Here is a 23,536-nt window from a genome sequence, read left to right on the forward strand (position 1 = left end):
ACACGTTGAGGTGATGTCTTCAATTCTGAAATCAAACAAGTGGCGATAATGCGACCAGAATTCAATGCGGTAACAATAAAATCGCTATCCGTTCCGGAGATCAGAAGCGAAAAGGATGGCGAAACGCTAAAGCGTGAGCTCGAGCAATGAAAGCAAGAGAGCAGCAAGTGGCTCGTACGTCAGCCGGTGGCTCGTAAACGTCAGCGGTGGTGCTCGTAAACGTAAACGCGATGCTATAAGGGGATGTACAGCGGCGCAGCGCCGGGGAGTCACCATAGCATAACAGTTAAAGAGATACATGTATATGTATAGAGAGAGAGACGATCCATTTAGCGGTTTAAACGGGGTCGTTATATCGCCGTTTACAACGAAACAATCTGCTCCTGAATATCTGGACACGTGTCGTGAGATTTAGAACGGGCGGAGCGAAATGTTAGATTACCGCGGTAAACGGCTTTGAGTGCGTGCATGTGTGTATTAATCCTTCCATACTAATGCAAATTGAAACGATACTAATTTTCCTTCATAACATTATTGCTTCGTTTTCGTTCAGATAAGACATTTTCTCTCTGCACGTGTCGCGTCCGCGCTAATATTTTATTGTTTTCCCGGAAGAGCATATTTAACATTTGTAATTAGCCACGTAAACTTCGAAAATAGTGCGAAAAAGCTGGAGCAAAGTAAGAAACAAACATCGAAGTGCTCTGCACACTATTATTGTAATGTACAACATTTATCTTTACCATTCAAAATGTAAAGACAAAAGATTTAAAATCTCAGACGCATATAGTATTTACGAAATCGTTAAAAAAAATGTTGAAATAACAAGGAAAATTAATTTGTTAGATATTGTCGGTGTAACGTTTATAAAACCTAATTTTCTTATTATGGCTTCCCAACGCAATTTCGTGGCAACATAAATCTCATAATTTCCGCCTTAGCAACAAATAATAAATTATCGCGGTAGATTCATCTGATAACTTGACTTGCTACATAATAATCTCAATTAAAGATGAAGATTTATTAATAAGCAGCCACCAGCCTGAGGGATAACAATTAAGGGGTGCGCCGGATGAAATCAAAAGGCGACAGAACAAATGCGCATCGAGCGAAAGACACTGGCAAATTTAATAAAAGCCAGAAAGCTAGGGAATGGCTACAGGGATTATTGAGTGGCAGAAAAGACGAAGCCATCGAGTTTTCGAGGGTTAGTGATTAAACTGGGGGATTGAATTCTAGAGATCGAGTGAGTATGCCGCCGAATCCTGCCGTGGTATTTGTGGGATAAGCGGAGGAAGGGGTTGAAACAACAACGTTCTGTGTTTAATCATGTCTGACCGAGCAAGGGGACCATCTGACGGGGATGGAATTTGCATAGTTGGGGCTCACGTGTTCATAGTCCTTATTGTTACATCGCGAAAAGAGAACGTTTGCGTTAAATTGAACTCTGCGTCAAGTTCGAACATTGTAATTGTAGGGAAAATTATTTTATTGCAAATTAACGTTTCGTCACGTTTATCTTCATGAATGTATGGCCATAGATCCTATTTTCTCGCAATTATTACGAGAAATGCATGTGTGTAGAGGAAATACAAACGCTGTATGAGAAAGAAATTATAACAAAAATTAATTTTCGTCAACACGATATACAAATACAAATTAATAATGTTTGACCAAGGAGTAAATAACTCAGTTAAATTATGCAGATTACCTTAAAACAATGGTATTAATCTGTATTGTGCAATATAATGCAATTGTCATAATATCACGATAATAAATATAATATATGAAAAACGTATGAGGCGACTTGTGATTTAGTCGCAATAATGCTTCAAAAGAATTGCAAAATTTTGCACAAAAAGTTACGGCAATAATTGAATATAAATTTTCACGTAAGTACGATACCAGATTAGAAATATAACAAAAGGTCGAGACGACGACGGCACGAAACGGCAGGAAAAGGGCACAAAAGCATATGAAACATAAAGTTGCAGCATGAAGACGTTCCATCCGAAAAAGAGAATATGCACGATATCTCAATCGCCGATAAAACCAGCAATAACTTACAACACCACCCAGAAGGAAGATTGCGGGTGCGGCCGCGAAAATAAGAACGATAGGAAATGCCAAAATTATGATAATGATTCGGAGCCGTTTTCAGTTAAGACATTAGGCGACGTGTATAATTTAGACGAAAGCCAGACCAGTAAGTAAAGACCGTGTAGCATCGACTCTCGTAATAATAAACTTTAATATATATTATGCAGATTGCAGTTAAACTGGTGCACATATTTTTATCTATATATCTCTCTTTCCAATATAATTTTATCAATAAATGATCGCGTGTGCGTAGCATAAAATTGAAGACCCCTGCTTACGTTAATCGCTCCAAGTACTGTCTGGTGTATTATTACTACTATTATTATTATTATTATTACCTTCTTAACATCTGCGTATATTTTATAAACTATATAAACTGTAAAATATATATAAATATCCTATTGTGTAAAATATTGTCGTGATAAAATATTAAATGTATAAGTCCGAGTGTACGAGTTGACGTAATTTATTCAACGTATTCTTTTGTTTCTAATAAAGTGCATTGGATAAACAGCTGGACGAAGCCACGATGTGTCGTAAACGGCGCATGTTGCTGAGCACTGCATGCGCCCCTGAAGAAAAATTAAACGCGTGCAATGTGCGGAAAGATTGGTAGGGTGCGGATGAGTATCGGGTAGAAAGGCGGAAAAAGGTAAGATGATGGTACAAGAAGGATAATAATCCGTAGTTTCGATCAAGATTATAGCCGCGGTAAATGAATAGTTTACGAGCAGCGAAAATGAGACGGGTAAAATGTTAAGCCCTTCACCGGGATCGAGTGGTGGAGCCTCTTTTATACACCATTCACCTGTAATAAACTTCAATGTTAAATGTCTTTATTGCGTTTCTGAAGCTAGTCCTCTGCGTGTATGAGATAATTGATATGAGCAAACCGAAAGGCGTAGTGCGCTAGTCGTGTCCCGTCTGCGAATTACACGCAAGATATCCGTGCTAAAAGGACAGATAAGTATTTAATGACCAGTTTTGTAACGGCTTGATTCTCGGTCAAAGAATCTCATCCGTCGCGTTCGAATCTTGAATCTTAATCTTCCACGGAAGCAAGTGTCAGTCACATCATTACAGTGAATTCACGATCTACTTAAAATAGATAAGAAAATAAGATAATGATGACTGGATCGTAATACAAAAACGATATCTCGAGGGTTCAAAGACTCTCGGTTTCATTTATTTCTTTCACCGATCGTGTTATTCACTTTAGTCGGAATTACAAGGTCTTAAAATAAATTTTCGTCATTGATTGTAAAGTGGGTGATAGTCGGTAGTAATCAATATTATTTTTCAGATAAAGCACATCAGTTTCTTTACAATATCTGTTTCGCAACCGAATTTTACATATTTTATATTTCTCTATTTAATAAATAAATAACTAAATAAATATTCTCTTTCTCCGTCAGGCAGCCCGGGTAATCTAGCCGATGCCGTTGAAATCCTAGTTTTGGGCGAAGCCACCATTCATCCTCTGACGAGACAAGTCGTCGATCAAACGCACGTCTGCCCCTAACTAGGGTTCGGCAAAGATTTAAATCAAGAAATCAAACAAAATGAATGCTGCATACCGTCGGTAGACAGGTTAGGCGTCAACCCAGCAGGTCTATCTGGCACGTAAGTACATGCTGCGAGTATGTTCGGGACTGCAGAATGCACCAATCGATACATATCTCCCATGTGCATATATACAATCTACGCCCGCGCCTGTATACGCGCGCATGGAGCGTGTGTGTACGTATATACGCGGACGTGAGCTTGTATCCGAAATGAATTGACCGGTGCGTAGTTGATGGACGTAGCGGGTGGCTCGTTATGCTTACAGCCCGCCCAGCAATCAAGAAGAATTCATACGCCTGACGTGTCGCTCATGATGGAGGTCCAAGCCACGTATCATCCATCTTTTGGGGTCTTCGCAACAGTATGCGATGCGGCACATGGCGAAAACTTGAGTTCCGTTCTCTCAACTTTTTGCACAAAGTTAATTTATGAGATTTAATAAGGGAAAAAAGGCACGCGCTCATTAGTCGATAAAAATGATGGCATTGTAACGAATTAGATATAAGAAAAGCCATCGATTTCTCTCAATCTCACGGAATCGTTGACGATTATTTCCGTAACAGTCGGATTCTTTTGCGCCCAAATCGCTAATGGTTTAGACGCACGTGGAGCAACGGTATTGTTCAATGTTGTGCGACTTTTCCTAAAATTAAAAATATGTTTTCTCCCCCGGGGAAAAGAGGCCAATTATAAAAGTGTCAATGCGAAAGTATTCGCGATAACATCCATACACGCGCATGCGGATAATTCTCGAGCGACCGACTGCCGCTAATTAATGACCCACTACTGTAGAGATAAGGTATAACGCAGATTCTTTCCCTTCGAAGTTTCTTTCTTCGTGCTCGGGGATGGCTCGTCGCGGAAAAGGTGGATGAAAGCATCGGCTAGGTCGGTGTTGGCCATAGTGTGAGTTGAAAGGAGAGAAAGAAGGACGATGGAAAAGCGAGGAAGAGGATGAGGCGGGAGGGGGTGGTCGACGTGGCTTGGGGGAGTTTTTCTCGTTCCCGGCTTCCGTCTCCTGGGACGCGAAGCGCGAGGATCTTTTTGCTCGCCTCGGCGGAGGATCAGACGTCCCACTTTATCTCCGACGACCCGTTCAACCCCTATCCCTCCCCCCGTCACCCTCGTTCTACCTCTCTTCGACCCGCGTTCTATCCTACTGCAGCCCCCGTTGCGCCCCGGTTTCTACCCCAACGTCATCCCCCTACCCTTCTCACGTCACCCAGAGCTATGGTTGATCACGTATAGGAGGAGCCTCTAGCAGCGTCTAGAGTGACGCGCCGTGGAGGAGCCATTTGTCATCCATCAGCACACGGTCCTATCTACGCAAGATTGCACAAGAGAGTCTGATCCAACTTGGCCTTATTGCGTTGCTTATCATTCTTCTACGCTATTCAACGTTGCACGATAGAACACTTTGGAAACAATTAATTTTTTGGCGCTTCTAACAAATAACGTATGCATTACGAATTACATAAATCGCGCCAAGAGGAAAGCTATATTGTAACTGCAGACGTTTTATTACTTACTAAATATGGTGAACACATTGTACAAAATGCGTCGCTGAAGACAAATTGATATGTTTAATGTTTAGATGGTGTCTATTGTCGAGGGTGTCGTTTATACGGGACGATTAACAGCAAATGGGGGAGGAAAAAAAGGAAACGACTTCGAGTCCGAAGAAATAAATCTTATAAGTAGGCAGTTCACGATACAAGCGGCGGTCACAAATCCGCGGATAAGCCATTGGAAACGAAAGTCCTGTTGTCGAGGCTGGTGTTGACCAGAATGCAGTATACATTGGGGATAAACTGAAGGGTAGAAAGCTGCAAGGAAAACGAACGGTCTGATCGAATCATCATTACAAACGACCCGACAATTTGAGGCATGCGCCGTTGTATATATATTGCTTGTTATATATCGATTGCCGTACTTGTTCGTGGTACCATCCCCAGCCTGCTGATAACTCAGATATTTTCCACGTCCGCGCGCGTCAGAAATTACACCAATCACGTAGCCGCTTAAAGTTAGTATTACCGGCAACAAACTTCTAATTTATTTCACGAGAGTCACGTTAGATACCGAAAACATAAATTCATATAACATTACTTAATATGTTTCCTATGACCAGAGAGCATCGGATGAGCAGACACCTTTTCGATGGCGGCACTTATCGACGTTACTTCATCGACACGATAACGTACAAAAATGTATTAAAAAAAATTGTAATCCATCGTAGAACTCTATGAAAAAGAGCCTGCCGATACGAGCGCGAGCAATTAGTTAAATACGTAGGTTCTTCTGCGCGATACGCTTCGCTGTGGTAGGAAGGAGAGGGAGAGAGAAACACAATGGATGATATAGGTATCGCCAATTTTTCTCCCGTCCGCTAGATTTTTCAATGTAACTTGAGAGCCGCTCCCTCGCGAGGTCCCAGGGCACAGGAATGGATGAACAGGCAAGGAGAGAGGGTAGCACGGGGGTCGCGGCGACAAGAACACAGTGGAGGATAAGAGAAAAGAAGGACAATTGTGAGGGGCGCAGGAGATGAGATAGACACGGAAAGAGAAAAGGCCAGGCCCTATTTCTCCTGCGAGGGAATACAATAATGCTGAAAAAAAGGAAAAGGAAGGGAAAAAAGGAATGCGAGAGATGGGAGAAAACGAACGAATCTCGGCGCTATCGTGGCTGCATCCACGACTGCGGCGGAAAACCTGGCGGCGAACAAGGGGTCGCGGAGGGTGTCGGCGGAGGGAGATGCCTCGGGCAACGGTGTCATTAATAAAAGTGTCAATGATGTCAGTGGACTAATGTTGGTAGTCACTCGCTCGCTGGGTGGATTGGGGCGGTGGCATCACTCGGCGTCCTATCGAAGAATTTCACCCTCTCCCCGAAGGTTGAATCGTTTTCGACCGAGTCGCTCGTTTGATTCGCTCCTCTCCGATACTAATAAGAGAACCACGTCTTGCCGCGTTCGCCGCGTGCTCTTATTTCTTGCCGCATGCGTGAGATAACTTCTTCAAGTTCACCTCCGATTTTCCGCTCGCCAGAAACTTCCACTTACGACGGAAGGGACACCCACCTTCTCGCGTATCATATTTGAATAAATCCATCACGTTACATCTTTTTATTCTCCGCATAGCTATTTAACATAGAGGTGAAATGTTAAGACTTTTCCACAAAGTAATTACATCTCTTATTGGAACACGCATTAAAAGTGCATTAATGTTCCAACTATAGCTCGCTACACAATCCCCGATTCTTTCCCTCTCAGCCTCATTTCCACCCTCGCGAAAGCTTTACATTAATTTTGCCGAAATTGCGTGTCCTGCCTCTTCGTTTCAACCAGCACTCACAACCGAGGGAAACTCTTGAGATTTGGTTTTCGTATATTTAGAAAATTTTACTTTTAACCTTCTACAGTTGATTACTCGCTCCACATTTAATGAAGCCGACGGGTCTACGCGTATATTTAGCTCGACTGAAGAATATATTATTTTTTTCAATTAACATACGCGTGAGGTGTACGAGATAAATTATTTAATAATCCTCAGGACAATGGCGCAGAAGCGGATCCGCGATAATATAGTATAATGCTGCCATTGCTCGGGAACAAAATGCAATTTTGCATTCAATTACATATCGCCTATAGTGAAAAGAAGAGTCTCTTCTCGGTAAGAGTGCAACGTGTATCGATACAAAGCGATAGAACGGGTTTGCAGATCGGAGATTGGTGCGCGCGGGAATATCTAATAAGAACCTAGAACTCATCCATCCTACCGCGGAGCACTCCAGGGGCTGTCACCGTGAGCGTCAGCATACCGTGGAGAAGGGGTGATTTACATAGTAATAATATCGAGATTCTGGACTATGTTACAGAGCATGTGAGTTTTTCATTACGTATTTTCATTACGTACGAAGAGCGCGATTATCGAACTATCAAGAGAGTCAACGGCGCGACAGAATTCTTCCCAAATAATTCAATCTTCCGTGGACAAATTTCGTTTCGCAGAAGAAATACAGACAATATCTGAATAGTATGTTGTACGATTTGAACACGCTCGCAAAGTCATCTATTCAAATCTGTTTCCGATAATCTTTCGTCAAAGCGTTTTGTCTGATATTTTAATAACCACTCAAAGTAATAGGAGCCATCAGCAAAAATAACATCATCGATTTCTTGCCGCCATTTTATCCACGCGATTGTTGAGAGAAGGAATTTCTCTCGTCCCTACATGAAAGAATCGGCCCTCCAACAGCAGGACGGTATTTCTTCCGGACGTTCTGCCGACGGCGTTGCGCTTCTTTCATCTTGCAGGAATTTAAGAGTTATCGCCGATGTCAGGAATTCCGGGAATCTCCGGCTAGACGCCGGGTAAACGACAAGAAGGGGAAGTGACGAGAGATGTAGATGAGAATTGGCCGATTAGAATATCAAGAGGTTAGTACAGCCCGGTGGTATGACGCTGACATAATAAGTAGGCGGGATAAACAATAAAAGGGGTAAAAGAGCACGAGGGTTGCTCAGTGTCTCCCTGCGGACAAAGAGGGTTTAGAGTCTGGATCTACCAGGGGCTTTTGACGTCTCCTTTCGCGCGTGAGGAGCACAATGTTAATTAACGAGAGAAGAACGGCTCGGCTACATTCGCGATTCTCAATCAACGGATGGCATTCACGAGCACGTCCGAGTCTCGCGACAAAGGGAGACGTGTTAATGCCTTAGTTGCGTTGCGCAGTTTGTTTATGAGCAGCTCCTGGCCCTTCGGTGTCAAAATTTTCAACAATTAAATATAAATTGCAGCAAAAATGTGATTTCCCTTGGAGGTAAAGTTAGATAATAATTAACTCGCCGGACGCGCCGTATGATCGAGTCGCAGAATAAATCATCGACTGGCATCGACCGGCGACAGAGCTGAATCCTAATACACTAATATCCCCCGTCCCCTTCTTTATCCAATCTTTTTGCGGGCAGATATTTTTTGCATAACTCTACCATACGACTATTCCCCTCTCGTCGCCGCCATCAGCACCTCCCTCTCCGAGCTTTCTCTCCCTTGCTTCCCCCGCCGTTGAGCGAGCCAGCCTAGATCCCCACTCGTCCCGACCACACGTCCCTTTTCCCTCCACTCTGACCAACTTCCACGACCTCTCCTACCGACACCTCATCTCTCGGCTCTCTCTCCCTTCTCTGCCCCTACCTCACCGCCGCGGTTCCAAACGTTGTACACGAGGCTGCGGCTAAGAGCAGAGCGACGTCGGCGACGCCACGCACCCCGACGTCGCCCTGACGCGCTCTACTGACGCTGCGGAGCGGAGATTAATGGCTTCGGACTCTGAAATCCTGGAAAATAAATAGCGAGACCCCGGTGGCGAGAGAGGGAGTCCTGCGGAGCAAGATGCGGTCCCTCCTTCTCCGTGGCTCCGTAGCTCGCCTTCCCGCTCGCTGTACGAGGGAGCGAGAGAGGAAGGATCGCAGCTTCCCGAGGGACCTACCTACCACTACCACCGCCGTTGCTGCCCATTTCTTTGTAAGACAGTGCCGGGCTGTCGATGAGATGAAGGGAACAATGTGCCTATTGAAAATCTCTATCGTAACCAATTATTTTATGCGTAAAATTTAACAAGAGCAAGCTCATCTAAGCAATCAACCTGTAATGCTTATTACTTAACTATTACGGATATTCATATGTATTGTATACATACGTCTGTCAAGACATGCATTATACGTTATGGTCAAAAGTTAAATTGTGTTAAGCACTAGGCAACCGGTACGAAACCACCATCTAATTGTAGCGTCGTTTGCATAATACGTGGTCTACAAGTCTCTCCCCTATGCGCTTGTTTGTCTGTGCTTCTTTCCTTCTTCTCTTTATTACGTTCTTCTCGCGTTCCACCTTTGCGTCCAGATCGTTCTCCGTCCCCATTCGTAACACCAACCAAAAGATTAATTGCTAATTCTTGCTACTGCAACCAGTTGCTACTAAACACGTATGGAGGCCCCGCAAAGGTCAAGGGACCGCCTTGCGTATACGCGTTGAGTAAGAAATATACATGCGTTAATGAGATTCCTCTCGCGAACTTGCTTGATGATTAAAAGCATAATAGGGACAGACTATAAGGAATCAACTCGCTCGTGTTATACAATCTGCTTCAAGAGTATACACTTGGAGAATAAACTATAAAAACCCCGTTTTCCACTGTCATAAGCGATGATTCAAGACGCACTTCTATATCTTTTCAAGTCATTCCGTTGTAATTATTATACAAAATTGCAGGAAGTTATTAAAAACGTACAAATTGTTTTGTTGCGCAAGTAATTATTGTCTGCCAGTTGCAATTACAAATCAATAAAATATAAATGGCCACTTGTGCTACATAAAAAAAGGGTTGTTATATTTTTTAGAAGTATAATAAAAAAAATAGAGAACACAAACACCGCGAGGTTTCGTTTAAAACATTCATAATGACTACAAATTACAAGATTGCACAAGAGTACACTTCTCAAGTCATTAATACTTGCATTTTTAAGCTTAATTAAATGATTTAGCGTCTACGTTATTTTTCAGAATCTTTGTATTCAAGACCAGTTTACTACTGCAATTACGTCGTTGCTTCTTGTAACTATCAATCGATTTGTTTTGCCACGTGATGGTCTATAATAAAATCTCAATTACGGCCTGGACCATTCATTAACTCTGTAAAAACTAGTTCACCGCAAGATGCGATATGCATAACTATATAATTCTCCACTCTAATAAAGTCTAGCAAACGATTAAAATGTTCTCCGATACAATCATCATAATTACTATAACGCAATACGCGTCCTCAAATTTATAAGTAGGTTGTTATCAATTTTAATGCACAACAATTCCGAGTATTTCATTATACGCTGCGCCCCCCTTCGAAGCAATATATCCCTTTTCCACAAGATTTAAACACATGCAGTTTAACATCGTACCAATAAAAATATTGTTCAATATTTACATGTATTATTCTATCCTCTCTTTCGTAAATTGATTAACGTAGAAAATCACAGCTAGTAATTTTGTTCCGTCACATTCTTCGAAGATGATTTTAATTTTTTAGCATAACGAAGAGAAGAGAGTAGAGGTGAAGGGTGATTTGATTCATAGGAGGTGGGGGTAGAATAGATCGGCATGGTGTCTCTATAGACACGAAGGTGGAGGGCAGGGGGAATCGTAGCGTGCAGGGCCGTGCCAAGGCAATATCCATAGGAACACCCCGTCAGAGGGAGAGACGTAGAGACGTGCAATCAATCACAAGGGACCCTGCTGCCATGCTCGTGGCCCTCATATCAGCCGTAATACACAGTAAACATTTTTAACTTTGCCACGTTATTAATATTAGTTGCACGTCCCGTACGTCTTACAACTTTTTCCTCGTATCATATACATATACAATATATTTTTTGTGCCGAATATACGTTATGAGAAATTTACATAATTCGAGCGCGGCGTAACGTCTTGTTGAATTGTCGAGTGTGAATTTAGCAAGAATTGTTTAAGTTCTCTCTCATGTATGGGTAAAATGCGATTGTAACATTAAAATGTCAGATGCAGCGTTAAGTACGAAGCAGTGTTCAAAATTATACCGTCGTTACGACCGCGAGTTTCATATGAATTGTAACCCGCGGTAAACATTTTTAACTTTGCTAGGTTATTAATAGTGGTCGCCCTCCGCGCGTGTTCTCTTTTTCGTATAAACAAACAAAAAATGGGATATAAATTGTGAAATATCAACTAATACAGCTAACGAGCCTTCGGAGAAAATAGAATGTATGTCGCGCGGCATTATTTTATGATGGTATTATTAAATATTTAAAATTGCATCGTTATCGCGCTACTCACATTTGCGGTAGAAGTCTGATTTTCATGTTTATGGTATTACGGATTTCAGTCGCCATCTCTGTATCGCGTTACGTTTCGCAATTTTACTATGTCAACGCGAACTTTATAAAAATAAATATCGTATAGGATATTAGAATTGTTCATTTTCTTGATGATCCTCTACCAAAAACGTTAATTCGGTATGACACTTTGTCATTTCACGTTGATGCGAATATCATGGCGTCCCATTCCCTACGAATCTCGTTCCCTTCTGCGCGAAGCACGAACGAAATTCATTGTCAAGGAATGCGACTGGATTTATTTGTCTGCAGTAGCTTTGATATCCCCAGCAGGCAAAAGAGTATCGTGCATAAATTTTGTCTTAAACTGATCTGCCATTAATCATATCACATTTGCCGCTAATATTTAGCTAGCGCAGCTCAATATTTCGCTATTTTAACTAGCGCCCGTAATTAAACAAATATAAATCATTCTGTTGAAAAAATTAATCGTTCCATTTTCAATTAGAACAGATATAGACAATGGAATCCATAATTCAGTTGATAATATATTAATACATAAAAATGTATAATTATTTGTAAGACTCTGTTAACGAATAATACGATTAAATTTTATTATTTGTAGCAACATTAAACAAAATAATAACACACACAATGTTCTTTTTTAGATTATTCTTCGAAGAAGCATCCAGACTTCAAATATCAACCATTCCGTATGCAGCTGGATATCAATTGTTACTTGCCAAAGAAAATCTGTAAAATATTTGACGGATTCTCTGTTTAAATGGTAAATTCCAAATACAACAATTTTTAAGTTTAAAAGATTATCAATTTTAAAGTATAATATTAAAAACGTTATATTTTAAGAGTTATCTTAAAAGATAATATTCCTACATTATAACATTATTATTTTGCTTACAGATGATGCCTTGGCAGACCAATGTGTCACATGAGAGTATAACTTAATGGCCCAAATGTCATTAAAATATTGCAAAATGTACAATCGGATGAATCAAATCCTTCATTGAATACTACAGAAAAGAAAAAACAGCTTTGAATTACAGTTAGGTTTTTATCTTCCAATGAGATACGTGCCGAATAGCAGAAGAAGAAAGTAAATGACATAATAGGAATTGCACAATATTCCAGTACTTTCGCTAAACGCTGATTAATAGATACGGAAGAAATATTAGAAGATAGTTTCTGTTTTATAGAAATTTTACATCGCCATGATATATTCTTTATATGTCCGTTTCAATTACTCGTTAATAGTTCATAAATACACATGTTGCAACCGCAATTGATTTTAATATTTTTGTAACTATTAGCGAATTCGGCAGCTTGCAATAATGCGCACCGAGTGCGCACCAAGACTTGTTCCGAGTCTACTCTTATATTTATGGTCATCTCAAGTATATGTTCGAAAACTATTTAACCAAAAAAATGATCCACACGAATACTATACAGATTATTTTACTGGCTAAGAAGTATTTCAAAAAGTATGTAAGACGATCCTTAAATATAAGAATTGGCTGTAAACAAACCTTAGTGCAAGCTGCCGAATTCGCTATATGTTTCTGCATATTTGACATCTTATTTCGGATAGCCTTTTAATCGTAGATTGTATTTCATGCATGCAAACTAAATGTTTTGAATAACGTAAAGTATTTTCTATTTAGTGTGATGTTTTAAATGCCTTTCTCTTAGAAAACTCATAATTTAATTATTTGAGACGCAGCGATTTTGATCGAGAAATATACGAGCCGCGATGGAAATTTTTCTTCGTAATATTTTAAGTGTAATGCATATTTAAATTGCACATTTAGATTAATATATTAATTAGACCGGTCGCTTTCTATAGAAACCGTTTTCCAAATGTTGTCGTGTCCAAGCTGAGTATTTTAATAATTAGAAATGCGCGCATACAAATTGCAATTTAGTTCCACGCTGTGTTTATCAGATATTTCGTTAATTCCCGATGAGAACTACATCGTTTCCCCTTTTACAGTTTACCCTACGACGGCTTCAATGGGTTTCAAACGCAAGATAATTCGATTCGGAAACTTTTCAAGTTTCTATCTCGATTTCACACTCGATCAAACCAGCTACCATGGCGCGTTTAGGGCTTTCGTGAGTCCAAAACTACTCTACATAGTACTTAAACGTAAGGACAGCAAAATTTTGAACAAATTTTATAGATCTGAAAAATTGTTTTAAATAAATAAAACAAATCAAAGGCTCTATCAATAAAACACAAGCGTAAATTAACAGGCAATAAGAGCCAATAAAGGTTATTGGGTGTGAAACATGTACAAATGTACAGTATAAATAAACAGTTTAAATATATATTTATACTGTAAATTTGTACATGTTTCACACCCAATAACCCGTGTTGGCTCTATTGCCTGTTAATTTATGCTCGTGAAAAATGTTTATTATAATATTTCAATAGTAAGATTTTAGAGGATCTTAGTAAAATTATAGTGCTGTGTGAACTTGAAATTGCAATAACGGAATGAATTTTTATGGTCGTTTCTGTTACAATATGATCCGCATATGGTTATCTCCGTGCGACGGGAAATGTATTCAATAAAAGAATCTAAAAGAACTAGATTATACATAACTTATATACAATTATTTTTTCTCCGTTTCTTTAATCTATGTTCGGCTGTAAAATTAGCATGGTATCCCGATTCGCTGCTATTTTAGAAAAAAAATATTCGGGGAATGAACGTACTGACAAGAATATATGCACAAAAATGTAAACATCAAAGAAGCGGGAGAAAGATACAGGATTGCCCATAAACCATGTTATCTGATCACATATCTGCACATGTATACATTTAGACACGCAACATTCCGCAATCGCAAAGCAGATTTCTGAAATATTCATTAGAAGATCGTATAAACGATCCTCTTCTCGAGACTCACAATTGCTAGGATACTATATAAGCTTCTCACCCTCCTTCCCCCATAAAATGAATAATAGCTAATCCTAGAATTTTTTTAAATATTAACTTAGTGTTAATGAGATTTCACGGATATAATCAACGTTAAAAAGTGCCGAGATTACCTTTCATCACATTTTAACGCGACAAACGCGAAATTCACTCGCGCAAAACGTATTTTAATTTGATTTTGATATAAAAAACGTTATCATTAATATCTTATCTCTGTCGCAGCGTGTGAATATACATAGTTTTGAACGTAACATTATATCTATTTTCCAACGTGACTACTTGAAACGACTTTGTTTCGCAAATATGTGTGTATAAAATTTACACAATAATATAGAAAACAATCTATCAGCATGAAAATTGTGGATTTTCGAATCTGCATCGCGCAAAGTTTTGTGAGATGTAAAAGGGCACTAATATCCATCATGCGGAATTGAGTTATATTTTAGCAGACAGTCATGCTTCAAAACGGTTCGTATAGTCATTAAGGCATCATTAATCTTGTGCTTTTCTTATGCGGACGACAATAAAGTTACTGTTAGAACAGGTGCTAAATTTAGATATGCCAACGTTATCAACTCAATTAGAGAACAACAAAGCCCGACAATGCGTACGAGAATTCGTCTAGCAGATTTAAAACGAAATTGTGCACGATTATGTCGCATGTTTCAAACTTGTTATTATCAAGTAATTGTTACAGCGAGCAAAATAATTCGTGTACACTAAATTAACAAAACGCCTTAGAGTTTTCTCACTCTGGGCTGATATTTTGAATTTGTTACAACATCATACTTTTAAGCGGCATCTTTTCACTCCTCGTGATGCAATACGCTTATATAATTACAAATAACGTAACGGTTCTCTCATTTTGGGACCTCGAAATTGCTTGGGCATAAAAGAAACTTGCGCGCACCCGTACGACAAATATTTCACGTCGTTTTTACCGAGCATTTTGCGAAACACAACGAAAAAATACGGTAAAAAATAATTGAAAACTCGCGAGAAACGACGAATTAAGTAGCAACAAAATGACCGTGCAATTTAGAAGATTGTCCGAAAAAATATTCACGCCTAAAGCCTAATCTACAATGCGCTTTCTGTATCTAGAAACATTCTACTTCAACAAATCGAAACGCTTAAAAAATTTGTCGACAAAGTACGATTATAGAACATACATATAATATACAATTTATCAACTTGCATAAATTTTGTAAACGGATTTATAGACTACAGAATGGAATGTTTCTAGACGCAGAGAGCACATGTAGATTAGGCTTAAATGTATTCAAGATGTAACATCTCAAAGTGTTTTCCACGTAATTTACGGCGTATCGCGACCTGGGCAAATGAAAATGCGTACGAATGCAGGTCGACACGACTACCTGTCGTTTTGTCGTAATTCGAAGTCGATCGACATGAACCGTACGACTTTGTAGGCCTTGGCCTGCAAAAGTATGCTACCTGCGCATTTCGTAAGGTCAGTCTCGAACCTTTTCAGCCTGAAACAACAATGCGCGTGTTTCGCGGGCAAATTTTCGTAATAAAGAAAGCTTTCAATCTGCTTTCCATGCGTATGCACATGTGTTGCGGCTTTCTTCCAGAAACTGGGGCAATTTATGACCTCCAAAACCCGAGACGCAATATTCGACCTAGCCGGCATACCGGCTGACATCTGACTTTTCTTCGCAGAATGTAACGTCACCGTTCGCACCAGATTTCCGACTTTACGTCACATATTTCTAAACGAAACGAAAATTTATCGCTTCGCAATAATATCCGTACGAGCTCGAAGATAGCATGTGGCGAGGCCGAAGAAAGGAGATCACACCATGTGCAATCTTTGCCCTAAAATAACCATAACATTTGGTTAAACCTGGCAATTGGTGTGTTACGAATCGCAGAACAATAGCGGAGAGTACAGTGGTATCTGCCTTTCCTGAGCCTCCAACGTTCGACGGATTTGCGAACTGCGTTTTTCATATACTGTCGCTAATATTTTGTTGTTGTCAACATTATTCTCTATTGGGAGCAATATTTAATAAAGAACAATGTTAACGATGTTAATAGAGAGTACAAAACGGAGAGTTTCATGGAAATAAATTCTATCGAACTTCGGAGGAAGCCCAGCGAATAATATTATAACTTCGTCATACAAAATCACTTTTAAGACTACGAAAATAAGATCATTTGCAACTTGTAATTATTTTATTACCATGCATCGGATCACTTACCAATCCCACAGCTATTCTACTTCTTTGCAATGCCACCAGCAACACGGACCGATGGCGGTGAACTGCGTCCGACGATGGAAAGCAGCTGCAACAGCGTGTTCTGATTAAATAATAAAACTGATCGTCTAATTTTGGGCATTTGTAAGTAACTTTCAATCCCAATCACCTCCAGCTCATCATCGCGCCTCGACATTTGTATTCGGAGACAATCTATTCATGACAATTCAAGGAATTATATTTTCCAAGAGCTCCCGGCTAAGTACTTGAACAAAACAATCATTTCAAACGAGCGTTATTTTGCGACGTCGAAAGAATCTTTACAAGGACAGTCTGCGCGTTGAAATCAGACTTGCAGTTTACGGTGGAACTTTCACCCCTAACTTCTAAATATGTTATTAGAATAGAATTTCTTCTTACCCACGATTTCGACCGCCTTCACGATGAACCAGGCAATCAAACTCTCGTGTCTCGGCCGACGCGAACGCGTATGACCGCCGAGTTTCAAAACCGTTGTAGGCGATATTAACCCTAACAATGCACGAACAATGAAATCGAGCTACTAGTGAAAATGAGAGCGTGACAACGTTGCTCGCCGGGGAGAAAAAAAATCGATTCGACAACCGGTCAACTTCTCGATCCTACCAATAAAAGGTGGCAGCACCTCGCCGCGATTTCTCTCGTCAGTGGCAACGTCGATGGCCGTATTTTTTTTCTCCGTTCACGTTGCTGGCAGATTAGGCTAATGCGATGGACCAGATGAGATATGGGCCAGCGAATGGGAGTACAGTACTCGCATGGCAGGGGCGTGACTGTACCCTGGAAACGGCCGTGCCCGGGGCCGCGATCGCGACGTAAACTAAGTGCTGGGTGGAGCCCCGTCTAGGCACTACCTACTCGATGGAACCATCATACTCTACCTCGAATATCGCGGGGACAGTCTAATGGTTGCCGGTATTCTTGAAAGGCGCCAGTTTCGAACGTGGTTCACGATAACAAACGTGCGATTGCACTGTTTAATTATAGTATTGCCCTATATCCTCCTATACTCCAGTCCTCGATTGGATCCATCATCAGTGTGCACTGCACCCGTGTATGTCGCGTCGTGCTGGATTCAATATTTGTGCGACTGATGGGATTCATCGGTTTGTTGCTCGACAGTGCTTCGCCGCTCTCCTTTTTTCTGATAGGTTTATTGTATACATACGTTCTCTGGTATTTTTGTGAAAATGAAACATCTCGCCTTTGTAGGTATAATATATATTTTTCTGGTACCAGAAGTGGATTAACTTCTGTCGCACTGTCGATACAAATTATTAATTCTTTGTATCAAATTTTGTGTCCCCGTTGATTTTGACTTTGGTCGTCTATTCACTTCGTAAATCGCAAATAATGTCACTGAATCTTCATTATTCGTATTGATTAATTTATATAATGCGATGGATGTATGCGATGATGAATGCGACGAGAGAGCATCCATTTTCATTGGTTGAGTCGATGTAACGATTTTGTTGAAGTCCACGGTACATCCATGAGTAGGTGATATGTAATTGAATCTGAAAAAAACAAGAAAAAGTATCTTGTTAGTACTAGAAATGTAACTTCTAATTACGTACATTTGACGAATAACATATGTCGATAGACATGGAAGTAAATTTCGCTCGTGCAATAAATAATTCAACGCGAGAGAAATAATAATTAGAGAGACGAAAGGGGAGAGGCGCGTGTTCAATGAAAAACAGCGCAGTGGCACTGGCATAAAGTAAGGGAAAAAAAATATATATATACACAAGCAGGATCTTTCCAATTTGTTCGACGCGGCGCTGGGCAATACACCACTTACGTCACCCTGGTCGTGAAAGTATATTGAATTCACGAGGTCGCGATATTTTCAACAGGGAACAATGAGGCGAACGTATTTGCGCCAATCTCGCGTACAATGCATCGCAATGACCTCGGGTGAGAAAGGGCAGCAAAAGATTTAAAAAAACAAAAAACGTCCGTCCGTCGAACAAACACTTTTCAGTCTATCAGCCCTCGCGCGGTAGTTTTTCATGTCCCGTTTACTCGCTCCAACCCCTTGCTCATTCCCACGCCATTCGTCTGTCTACCGATATTCGTCGGTAGGGCCATATCTCCCGGCTACTTTTCAATTTCATTCGACGAGGGCACACCTCGGTGCGCGCACCGCACCCGCCGCGTGCCTCCTCCTCCTCTTCCTCCTCGTCGCCGCCGCCGCCGCCGCCGCCGCCGCCGCCGTCGCCGCCGCGCCGTCCGTGTCCAATTCTGGACGACATAAATCCGATAAGTTTTTATTATTTAGCATATCCGTAGCCGGTGAGCAACAGCTACGGTCGTCACCTAGAATCCCGTTGAGAGGCCGCGGACGGTAGAGGAGCAACACAACTAGCAGAGAGCGGTAGGGGACCGAAGTCGGCGGTGTGGCGCAGCGGCGAAATTTCTGTCGCGAGGCTACGTAGCACGGCTGGCGGTCCCGGGGGATGCCCCGTTGATGTCATCGGGACATCCGGCTAATTGCGAGGATGTTTTGTTAGTTTCTCGGAGTGCGCGAGTCTCTCCCCTTACAAGGTTTTGCATTTAGCCTTTCTATACATCGGCGACGCGGACCCGGACCCGAACTTCCCAAAACACCTGGAAATGCGCCCCGCTCGAAATAAATTCGCATTAATCCAGCAAATGTCACCTTGTATCTTATTACCGGCGTAAAAAGGGAGAGACAAAAATATAAACCAGATCGCGTATAATGCACGTATCTATCCTCAAATAATGGATTCATTTCTCTATCAGCACTGATATGTAAGAGCGTTCCATTCATACGAGATAACAATATTATTTTAATTAAAATTTACTTTAGAGAACGCCTCAAATATATTTCGTATATTTACATATTTTAGACACCTCGTATGAATTACGATTTGAACGCTTGATTCGCGTAAAGGCTGAATCAGACTAGCAATTGTCGGCGCAGATTGGATTGGGATTGGCGATTGGCGAATGTCTTCTGGCCAATGAGAGCAAAGCAGTCAGCGATTTAATCGACTCTCATTGGCCGGAGAACAATCGTCAATCGCCAATCCGAATCCAATTCGAGTTGGCAATTGCTAGTCTGATTCGGCCTTAACGCAATTATTACAGCTGCGTCATCTTAAGGAGACATATCGAGCAGTTTCTTTTTTCCATCGAGCAGGTATATCGCAAAACACTTTGCAAACGTGCACTATTGAGTGAAAATAAAGGAACGAACAAACGAGCAAGTTGCAAAGTTTCCAATGAACGTATCGTCGAATATCAGAGAACGTATATTGTTCGTGATGTTTTAGACGTGAACATTGATTGCGGAAAAGACGCCGACCTCGCTTGGCGGTTTACAGAGCGGTAACGGTGTTCGGGGATAGAGTGAGGTATCCTAGGGAGGGAAGAAAGGAGAGGGGGTAGCGATATTATTGATTTATGTCCCGTTATACGTTATGTATCCAACGGCGCCCTCCGCAGCATACAATGATCCACCTAAAGCGCAACATTGTTTACACCTGAGAATCGACTACGACAGAATTTTTTTTTCAAATTCTTTCTCTTGCAAAAATAATAAGCTCGCCCATTAACGTGCTTTTTTCGTATAATCCTGGGATTTGGAACGTAAGAACTAACTGAAAAGATTAACGACACAGTTGCGTTTTATCGTACCTAGGCTTCGTTAGAAATTTCTCTGTAGGAACACGTTTTACATAATCTATTAAGAAAGATTGCAAAACTCACAATTTTTATTGAATAAAATATATTGTGAATGAATAACCCAGTAAAAAAAATCCAAGACCGTCGAAACCTTTCAGCTTCGTTAGAAATTTCTTCGTAGAAGCACGTTTTACATTATCTATCAAAAAAGATTGCGAAACTCACAATTTTTATTGAATAAAATATATTGTGAATGAATAGTCCAGTAAAAAAACCGCAAGAAAGCCAAGATCGTCGAAGTCTCTCAACTTCGTTAGAAATTTCTCCGTAGGAGCACGTTTTACATAATCTATCAATAAGGATTGCAAAACTCACAATTTTTATTGAATAAAATATATTGTGAATGAATAATCCAGTAAAAAAAATCCAAGACCGTCGAAACCTTTCAGCTTCGTTAGAAATTTCTTCGTAGGAGCACGTTTTACATTATCTATCAAAAAAGATTGCGAAACTCACAAGTTTTATTGAATAAAATATATTGTGAATGAATAATCCAGTAAAAAAAACGCAAAAAAGCCAAGATCGTCGAAGTATCTCGGATTCGTTAAAAATTTCTCCGTAGGAGCACGTTTTACATTATCTATTAAAAAGGATTGAAAAACTCGCAATTCTTATTGAATAAAACGTATTGTGAATGAATAATCCAGCAAAAAAAGACGCAAGAGAGCCAAGATCGGCGAAATCTTTCGGCTTCGTTAGAAATTTCTCCGTAGGAGCACGTTTTACATAATGTATCAAAAAAGATTGGAAAACCACGTAATAATTATTATTGGATAAAGTATATTGCGAGCGAATAATCTAGTAAAAAAAAAACGCAAGAGAGCCAAGATCGTCGAAAATCTCTCGACGTCGTAAAGTGATTAAAATCTAACGTCCCAATAAATTGGGAGCGAAACGCTCGGATCTCCACAAACTCCCGGTAATTGTCCACATTATCGGGGCATCTCCATCGCGCAAATCGAAACTGATGATCGGCGGCGGAAACAAACGCTGCGGAAGCGGGCTCGGGACAGGCGAGCGACCATCGCGTACGGGGCATTTCCCAGTAGAAGTAGGCGTTCGTGATATCAATTATCTTCGATACGATTTACATTGTACGAAACGTTGCGGCATGCACGAGGATCGTGTCGTTGTGATGCGCGCCGGAAATTGGGTGGGGATGGCCAGGCGGAGCGCGGCGAGGAGACAAAATCGTCGAAGGTGGCAATAGCGGGGAGGGAGGGGCCCCGGCGAGCCGGGAAGCGCCGAAAATTGATGCATTCTCTATGCAAAATAGCAGAAGCACGAGGCTAATAGTAGCCGGGCCAGCACGCAACCAGAATTCCTCTATGGCAACCGCTTACCATTCTCTCCTCTCGCTCTCTCCCCCGCCCCCTCCCCCTTGTCAAGCTTCTACCTACATCACCACCTCCGTCACCTACGTCCTGGACAGAATCGAGAGCGGCATAGAAGCCGTTAACACTCTATTAACACTAACGACGCTCATACATAACAACGGTGCCGCGGGGATAGAATTTATGGTCTATTAATGGGGGTTACTTTATGCGTTATGTAGTTGTAGTCGTCATGCCGACAGGTAGTATGACGTAAATTTTACGAGGCCCCCGCGCGGAGCGCCCGCGTGTATGCAATAAGTTACTCGTGAGACCCGTTATTAATGTGTTTACACTAGATATCCGTGGATTCGGTCGGCGCCACTTTTCCTGTTAACCGCCGCAACAATTCCCCCCGGGTTGGACCAAGTGAATTAAAATCCGACCGTTAAACGCCCATAAGTATAATGAAGCATGCGAAGAGCATCGGCCCGAGAGTTAGCACGCACCAGGTATATAAAGACATAAATTTAGACCGTGGATATGTGTATGCGGCGTGAGGAGGGGATAGCACAGGCACTTCAGATTAGAAGGCGCAGTCTTATCTCCCTCTTCTAGCTAGCTTCCTAAATCCCCGCGCGATTCTATATTTATTAGTTTACGCGAGTCGAAAGTTCATCACCTGGACACGATGTCCTCTTCAAGACACGGCCGTTTAATAGAAATTTACGAAATATGCGAAAATAATTTCTTCCCCCATTAAATTTAATATCCATATCTGTCGTAATGTTCCTTGTTAACGCACATTTCTAAATACCTAAATACTTTTCATTATAAAAATACCTCTAATTCCAGAATCGCAAGGATAATTATACTTCGACTCATGACGATCCAATTCAGTTCAGATGCGCGAAATTCAATTTCTCCAAACACTCGCAAACTCCCGGGATCAAAATACATTTTTTCCGCCCCAATTTACACGTACTCCGCAGACTAAACCCATTCCGTATAACGCGTTATTGCGCTAAATTTGAAAAAAGAGAGAAGAAAGAGGGGAGGGGGAGGAAGAGAGAGAGAGAGAAAACAGGTGTACTTGTAATCTCTCGCGAAATGCGAGTAAACAAGAAAGTTAACGGGCTCACCGCTCGTCGAGTGCAGCGTAGTCGAGTGCCAAAGTTCATCGTGAGATCCTGCCCTCCTCACGGGCTAAAGGAGACGCGGCAAGGCCGGTAAAGTGATAAAGCGGCCATAAATTCTAACCGCCATCCTCCCACCGGCTCCTCTATCTTGCCGGGTCTCCGCTCCGCCGACTCCTCGCGCTCTCTCCCGTCCTCGGCTATCTCGCTCCCTCGCTCTCCGTTCGTCCTGCCTACGGATTCCCTCCTCGCCTCAAATGCATTTGCAACGTGGATGCACCTGCAACAACCGAATTGGCAAAGGTCACCGTGCGCTCGCCTCGTTGCTTTAAATCGTAAATACGCGATCCACCGTATACAGGTATACCCACCTGACGATGAATTCTTCCGTCCCTCTATCTCGCATGACCCGGATTCGTTACCCAGTTCCGGAAGTGCGATAGCATTACGGAGACTTCCGCCAATTATACTCACCTTTCGTCGCGTCGACAGATGCGGCAGATAGCGTCGCGTCGATTCATCGATCTCTTTGTAGCAAGAATGAATTAGCGGATATGCGCATTAATCCAATCGCACGATTTACGTTTGCCTCTAATCACAGAGAATATCAATCAAA

The 23,536-nt window shown here is 41.3% G+C and overlaps 1 long non-coding RNA gene across 1 annotated transcript in view; it reads right to left on the reverse strand.

Moving 5' to 3' along the window:
* Positions 1-23,193, reverse strand: part of LOC105563581 — a 76,641-nt gene extending 53,448 nt beyond the window's left edge. Inside the window, exons 1-3 of the long non-coding RNA XR_001009050.1 lie at positions 22,927-23,193; positions 17,139-18,274; positions 16,722-16,821 (exon numbers count right to left, since the gene is read on the reverse strand). This is a non-coding gene — a long non-coding RNA (uncharacterized LOC105563581). The remainder of the gene's footprint in view (positions 1-16,721; positions 16,822-17,138; positions 18,275-22,926) is intronic.
* Between the last annotated feature and the right edge of the window lie 343 nt (positions 23,194-23,536).

This window comes from Vollenhovia emeryi, unplaced genomic scaffold (assembly GCF_000949405.1).
Source record: "Vollenhovia emeryi isolate VEMERY1.0 unplaced genomic scaffold, V.emery_V1.0 DF939174.1, whole genome shotgun sequence".
NCBI lineage: Eukaryota > Metazoa > Arthropoda > Insecta > Hymenoptera > Formicidae > Vollenhovia > Vollenhovia emeryi.